At 34.7% G+C, this 7,492-nt stretch overlaps 1 pseudogene across 1 annotated transcript; it reads right to left on the bottom strand.

Moving 5' to 3' along the window:
• Positions 1-1,075: 1,075 nt before the first annotated feature.
• Positions 1,076-3,221, bottom strand: LOC148878805 (11S globulin seed storage protein 1 pseudogene; annotated as a pseudogene). Its single transcript, XR_016108045.1, has 3 exons — positions 2,125-3,221; positions 1,796-2,023; positions 1,076-1,628 (listed from the first exon to the last, which is right to left on the bottom strand). The product of XR_016108045.1 is annotated as an 11S globulin seed storage protein 1 pseudogene (transcript).
• Between the last annotated feature and the right edge of the window lie 4,271 nt (positions 3,222-7,492).

The raw sequence follows: 7,492 nt of genomic DNA, 5'->3' as shown, positions 1-7,492 counted from the left end.
GATTGCAGACTTATTCCCAACAATTGGTATATACTTATTAAAGAATCATTCATGACCAAGAAATTATTTTCAAGTCGTTTATATCAAAGTTATTTTAATTCTTTTAGTAACTTAATAGTTCTGATCGATGATTTTAATTTATTAATCCTAGTGTTTAATATCGGAATCTTATCCTAGGTCTGAGTATTAACAATCAAATTTGGATTTTGATTTAGGCATTTCTTTTGGGTATCTCATTCAATCCAATCTATTGGGAACATTTTTTTTTTCGAAAATAATTGCAGTCTTACATAAATCACGTTGACAATGGTAGACAAGGACCAAATGATCTACATCCCTAAAAATCATCAAAGCCTAAAATGGAAAAACATCTTAAAGCTTTGTACCTTTCTGCACCTAAAATCTTTTATTTAACAGCTTTATAGACTATGGTAGACAAGGACCAAAATCATATTACATCTTATTTAGGACGATCTTCCTAAAAATACTTGCTATAAAAAGCTTTTTAAATCCTATATATCTTTTCATCTGTCGATGATCCAACCATTCAGACCAAACCAATGACTACTAACAGACCAGTAGCCTTAAATATACGCTCTATTTCAAAAATGTGAGTGACAGTTAAAGATTATGTTATGTGGCCTATTTATTTTTTAAAAACCCCATTTTACCCTTCTCAACCCTATTAAAAACCAGCAATGACCAAGTCCATAAAAATCCTCTCCGACCCACACACCAACTCATCCCAATATGCTAGGTTGCGTAGCTTGGCCCAACATCTCCTTCCCCAAGTGCAGCATAAGCAAAAGACCCCCTCCCCCTTGAGTTGTGTATGCCATCCTTCCACTTGGGCACACCCAGCCCACATGCTAGACCACCCTTGCCCGGCTTACCCACTGTTCGAAAAAATGCCTCAATGAGGCCAGCAACCAAATCCAGGAAATTAAAGCTGATTACTTAGGTATGTGTTTTGAATGAATTGCAATGAAATGATGCAACCATGCTAGGCCACCCCCTGCATTGCTTACCCGCACACAGAACTACTGAAGAATCAACTAATAAAATTGAAACAAAATTGGACAACCCAATGAAAGTTTTTCCATTATTTATTACCCAAAGCACGTTATAAAAACTCATAATACAAAGTTGAAGAGTTCAAACATCTATAAATACGTACCAACTTCCGTGCCTATAAAGCTTTATTATTCTTCAAATAACTCTCCTTTGTGGCTATTATTTTACATTATAGAAAACCTTCCGTTGGATTCAAAATTTGGTGCTAAGACACACGTTTCCTCTCTGTTGTACTTTAACCTCCTTGCTTCTTCATTGGAAATCTGGTAAACATTTACCAGGACCTCTTCCGGCATGGCCCGAATGGCTGAAGTCCTTCCAACAAGTGGACTTCTCACTGCATTGTCACTGGTCTTAATTGAAACCCATTCAAATCCATTGTCTCCTGCCTGTTTCACTACAGCAAAGTTTTGAGGAACGACGATTAGTTGGCCTTCACAAAGCTGTCAATCATAGGCAGTCTGACCAGAGTTTCCAACGATCTGAACCCGGACTTCACCCCTAAGAACGTACATCACGCTGTGTGCGTTTACGTTCCAATGAGGAGGCTTTGGCTGTTAACGTTGGTCAGACCTCCCCCAAAAGGAGTGTATACATCGGAACTCATGGCTTTCCCAATATTCTGTCTGAGCCTCATGTTGCAAAGAGTCTCCTCTAAACCATTTGCATTAGCTTCTTATTGTCTTTCTTGCTCTTTACTCGATATTGACTTTATCACCTAAAGTCCCCTTTCAACTTGGATGATTTGTCCCCTCTCGTCATTTTTCTTTTGTAGCTTTCTCACCGTCTCCTCTGTCACTCCAAAAGCCTGAGCTAATATCTTTGCATCAAAGCCACTAAAAACATTGTTCGAGCTCTCTTGCCCAACTTCCTCACTCTTGGATGACGAAGATCCTCTTCGTTGTTCTTCCTCTTGTTGTTCTTGTATGTTACCAGCAAGCCAGAAATTCTTTAGCAAGCATTTGAATAGAAAATCAGTCATAAGCCTTATTAGATTTTGCATTCATGCATAAAATAATTAAATGAATGCTAGTGAGTCAGCTTACTTACTCTCACTTTTCGATCAAGTTGGTTGAAATTACTACGGGTGTCAATGACGGCAATTGCAACAAGTGGCGTATAACCATCATTGTAGACCCAATAGGAAACTCCATTTGGCACCATTAGGATGTCTCCCTCCTTGAAGAATCTTGGTTGTTGGTAAAAGTCCTCGGATCTATGGCTTCTACAGTGTTGATCCGCGGATTTTCGGCTTGTGTTACTTTGATGTTCTGATTGTTGACTTTTGCTTCCTTGGCTTCTGCTCTCAGATTTATGTCTTCTACTGTCTTGATCCTCCGATTGTTGACTTTTACCACCTTGATCCTTTGATCTTTGACTGCTACTGCCTTCATCCTCTTGCTGGAATAATTGGAACGTTTCAGGGCAACCGGGGATTGATAATCCTAAAACTCTCCTACCTGTACGTGGATTTCAAGCACGTAAGTCATAACACAAGTTTAATTGAATGGTATATGATAATATAACATGCATAGACCACAATAAGTTAGTAGCAATGCAGAAAGGGATTCAGTGAACTAGCCTTGGACAATGTAGAGGATCCTAGGTTGATTGTGATAGACAGGTAAGGAGAGGCCCTTGGGCTGGATAGTAACCCGATAATCTGCAACCCCAGCACACCTGAACTGTTCATTGTTGTCATCCCAGATTTCAAATTGGCCAGCCTCGGCTTCAATTCTACGAGATGGTTCAAGGGCATCAAGGTTATTGATCTGGCACTCACTTTGTTCTCCTCGAGACTGGTGATCAGGCCGAAATTCTACGAGATGGTTCAAGGGCATCAAGGTTATTGATCTGGCACTCACTTTGTTCTCCTCGAGACTGGTGATCAGGCCGAGTACTCCAACCTTGGCCTTGGTGAGAATTGTATGGCCTGACAGCTACGCAGCCATGAAACAGAATAAAGAGACAGATACCAAGAGAAAGCAGACATGATTTAGCCATGATTTATTGAAACAGGCGAAGAGAGAATTTGCACTACCAAGCCGTGGTGAAGCGGCGAATAGAATGATCAGATATTTATAGAGAAGATGAGTGCATTAGAGGTTGACACCTGAGTAATACCCTTCAGCCACCATTCACATTGCATGGTTCTACCTTGTCATTTTGGCGAACACATGCCTGCATTGATCGCTCTGTACGTCAAACATGTGTAAATATATAATTGGACCACTGTTTTGTGTCCATTGATATATAATTAATGACAAGATAAAATCTCTCACTCTCTCTCTACATACATATATCATCTGAAATTAAAAAGCTCTACTACTAGTAGATATGGTGGCACGGATATGTTTCGTTAATTCATCAGTCTTGGCCATGACCCAAAATGTCTTTGATTTATGAATCAAAGACACGTGCCACCGGGACCATCCAAGAAAAACAGAAATATATACATAGTATCTCATATAACCTAACCTAGCAAGTATAAGCAGAGGCCTCTACTTTTTCATGCAGAAAAGACAGAAGAGAAGAGAAAGAATAAATGATTTATTTGGAACAGAATGGCCAAATCGTAAAGATTTGGTAGCCATGCAATGTGAATGGTGACACATATGCGTTTGTATCTGTCCAGCTCTTGGGCCGCCCAAAGCCCCACCCACCATAAGAATGATTTAGTTACACTATTACGAAGAAATCAATGCAACTTCCAAAGGTATGTAATAAGGAAATTAATGTTTAGATTGAAGTGGACAAGTATGTTTTGGTAGACTTATTTTCAATTTTGGTCAGGCCAGGTCGTGATTCATTAATTTAAAAAGCTACTAAAGTTAGGTCGTGATTCCTATAGGCTACCGAGTTGCAAGCTATTATTTATGAAACTATCGATAACAATTCGAATAATGCTTTATGTTTGGTTTAATTCATTGCCTCCAAACAACTCTGCGAAGAATAAGTTCATGACTTCGATCGAATTCAGCTGCTAGACAGATTCCATTAGAATATGCCCATGAAACTAGTAATTTGTTTCTTTTAATTTCTCCCTAATTTTGTTCAAGTGTCTTGTTGGACCTCGGCCAGCCTTCTCTTTTTCTTTTTCCATTCTCATCTAGTAATATATACTTCATACAATTTTGATGTCTTATCATTGTTTCTGTTGGAGACAAAGCTACTAAAGTCTATGATGACCAAGTGCTGAGATTTAATATCTTTGGAGATTAAATTTCATGGGTATGTGATATTTGATTAAACAACTTTCACATGCCTGCATTTTTTTTTTTTTGTAAAAGTAGTGTTCTGAAATTTAAAAATGGTCCATTAAATATCATGTTTTCTCCCTTTTCTCTTTTACTCGGTTCCTCGTGAGAAACTTACAAAACTTTTCTTAAATGGGAGTTTAAATACCTAGGAGAAAGGTTCACAATATCGATACAGGCTAATACACAGGTAGGGGCGTATCGGTATTTACATTTGCTCGCTTTTTTTTTTTTTTACTTTTTCTTTGAAACTGGTTCAAAGGGGTCGGTTTATCCCTTGAACTACCAAACCCTGAAACACTCCCTGTAGGGGCATGTTGGGAAGCCCCCGATACGATATGTATTAGCCAATGCGCCCTGATACGTTGTGATATTTTGATCATTGCCTAGGAGATATAGAATGGAGCCATGCATGTGTGTCCATGTATGTGCCATAATGAAAAGCTTTAGAGACACACACTTTGCTTGATCTAGATCGTTCATGTTAGAGACACACACTTTGCTAGATCTAGATCGTTCTTGTTTAATGTTTTAATCTAACTAATAAAGCTGTACATGCATTGCACGTGACAATATTTCTATTTTTACTAACAACAATTCTTATTTTTCAAACATATTTGTTTTTAATATGAAGAATATATAATATTAATGCATGTTCAAATTATTATATAAAATTTATAAAAAATTCTATATTTTTATTTTTTATTATTTAATTTATGAGATAATATAAATTACTTATTTACCAAAATGCAATTCCAATTTATTGTTTGAATATTGGTTTTTAATATTATGGTCAAATGAATTATATATATATATATATATATATATATATATATATATATATATATATATATATATATATATATATATATATATCATTTATATATGATATATATGTTATTTATTATTTATTCATCAATATGTTGTTTATATTGCATTTTTGTAAATGTCGTATATGATAAAAATAGTTAAAAATACTTATATTTTTTGCTTTTCTTTATTTCAACTATTATTTTTTCTTTTCCTTTTAATAATTTATTATTTTTTAAAATTAATTAAGATCGTATTAGATTCGGATATCCAACATCTTGATCAGATTCAGATTTGAATCAATATTTATGAGATCTGATCATATATTTGGATCGAATCGAATTCAAATATACCATGATTCAAATCTGATGCATCCCTACCAAACCACTTGCCTACAATGACCTAACTAATTAAATCATTAAATCATTTGACATAATTAGTGGGGTCATGTCTTAGACATTAATGCTCTTTATTTTTTATCATAATTTTTATCCCATTTTTATCATTAATGAAAATAATTCTCATTAATCACACTTTTTTATATGATGGATGTATAATATCATGAAATGTAACCAAAATTTCTACATTTTCTATAATTTTATGTATTTTATTATTTAATAATAGCATCATGTGTTGATCCATTTGACATGGATAGTTGAACCACTAACCCACCACTTGGATTGAAAAACCATTTTTTCTTTTTCGGTTGATTTTCAATCATGTATTACATTTTCATCATCAATAAAAGTAATTCTTATTTTCGCATTTATTATCCACATGGTAGTATCAAATGATGATGATGATAATAATCAGTAACCAAAGGACTTTACTAGTTGAACCGTTAACCTATTTACCAAGAAAATGGACTATGATTAAGACATTAATTCATTTTTTCTTCATATTTTAGCCATTTCTATCTTTACTAACAATAATTCTCATTTTTTCAAACATACTTTTGTTTAATATGAAGAATATATAATATTAATGTATGTTCAAAATTTCTTATAAAATTTATAAAAATTCTATACTATATTTTTTATTATTTAATTTATGAGATAATAAAAATTACTTATTTACCAAGAGGATATGCAAATCCAATATATTGTTTAAACATTGGTTTTTAATATTGTGGTCAAATCAATTATTTATATTATATATATATATATATATATATATATATATATATATATATATATATATATATATATTATTTACATATAATGTATATGTTATTTATTATTTATTTTTAAATATGTTATTTTTATTATATTTTTGTAAACTTTTTATATGATGGAATAGTTGAGAAAATACTTATATTTTTTGTTTTTTTATTTCAACTATTATATTTTTCTTTGTCTTTTAATAATTTATTACTATTTTAAAAAATTAAATCGGATCATATCATATTCGAATATCTGGCATCTTGATCGGATTTGGATTGGAAGAGGGGAAAAAAGTTTCTCTGGTTTGAAATGAAACACAAAATATCAAATGAGGGTTTCTCTTATTTCAAATAAAAAATCAAATATCGAAACAAAATATGAGGGTTGGAGCGTACCTGGTGACAGTGAACTGGCCGAAGCAATCGTCGGTGCCAAAGATGGAGTTGGATCCGAGCTCGGTGGAGGAGAGTAGAACAGGGGTCAAACACGATTTAAGGTTGAGGGGGCAGGAATATGGGAGCAATGGGTTCTGTTTTACCCTAAACCCGGTATTTGGCCAAAAACCATTAAAAAAGTTAACAACCCATTGACCCAAGCGGTCGAACCGTCGACCCATTAACCCGTTCAACAATTTTTTATTATTTTTTATTTTTTAATTTATTTGTCAAAATGGGCCATCTGTTCGAACCAAACGGTCAGACCGTTGACCCAGAAACCGGTGGCCAAAACGATTCCGTTTCCAGGTCATTTTTTAAAATGTTGTATGGGAGAAATGAAGTTTGGGCTCGTTTTGGGGCTAACAAGATGAGCTAATGGTCATCCCATTAGCCCCTGCACGCGGGAACGCCTCACCACTTGCGACTGGACATGTGGCAGTCACGCGTTGTGTGGGGCGTTTGTAGAGTGATAGGTAGTGGGGCAGAGATGCGAACTCTTGTTGTTTGAGGTCCAAGGTTGGTTGTAGAAACAATACTTAAATGTAATCCTCTCATCCTTAGTAGCTTTAGACACATACCACACACCATAACTTTTGTTGCACTTCCAAGAAGGTGTTGGTATTTGGTTCTATAGATGCTTAATGAATGTATGGGCTTTTTTTCTCTTCTCAAATGGCTTATAAATGTTCTAACACCGGTTGCATTGCTTGCTTTTGTTGTGAAAGTTAAACCAAAGGCTGACAAATTTGCC

The sequence above is a fragment of the Nelumbo lutea genome, chromosome 1 (assembly GCF_056320005.1).
Source record: "Nelumbo lutea isolate HS-2025 chromosome 1, American lotus-T2T, whole genome shotgun sequence".
NCBI classification, from domain to species: Eukaryota; Viridiplantae; Streptophyta; class Magnoliopsida; order Proteales; family Nelumbonaceae; genus Nelumbo; species Nelumbo lutea.
This window is presented reverse-complemented; position numbering and strand designations above follow the sequence as displayed.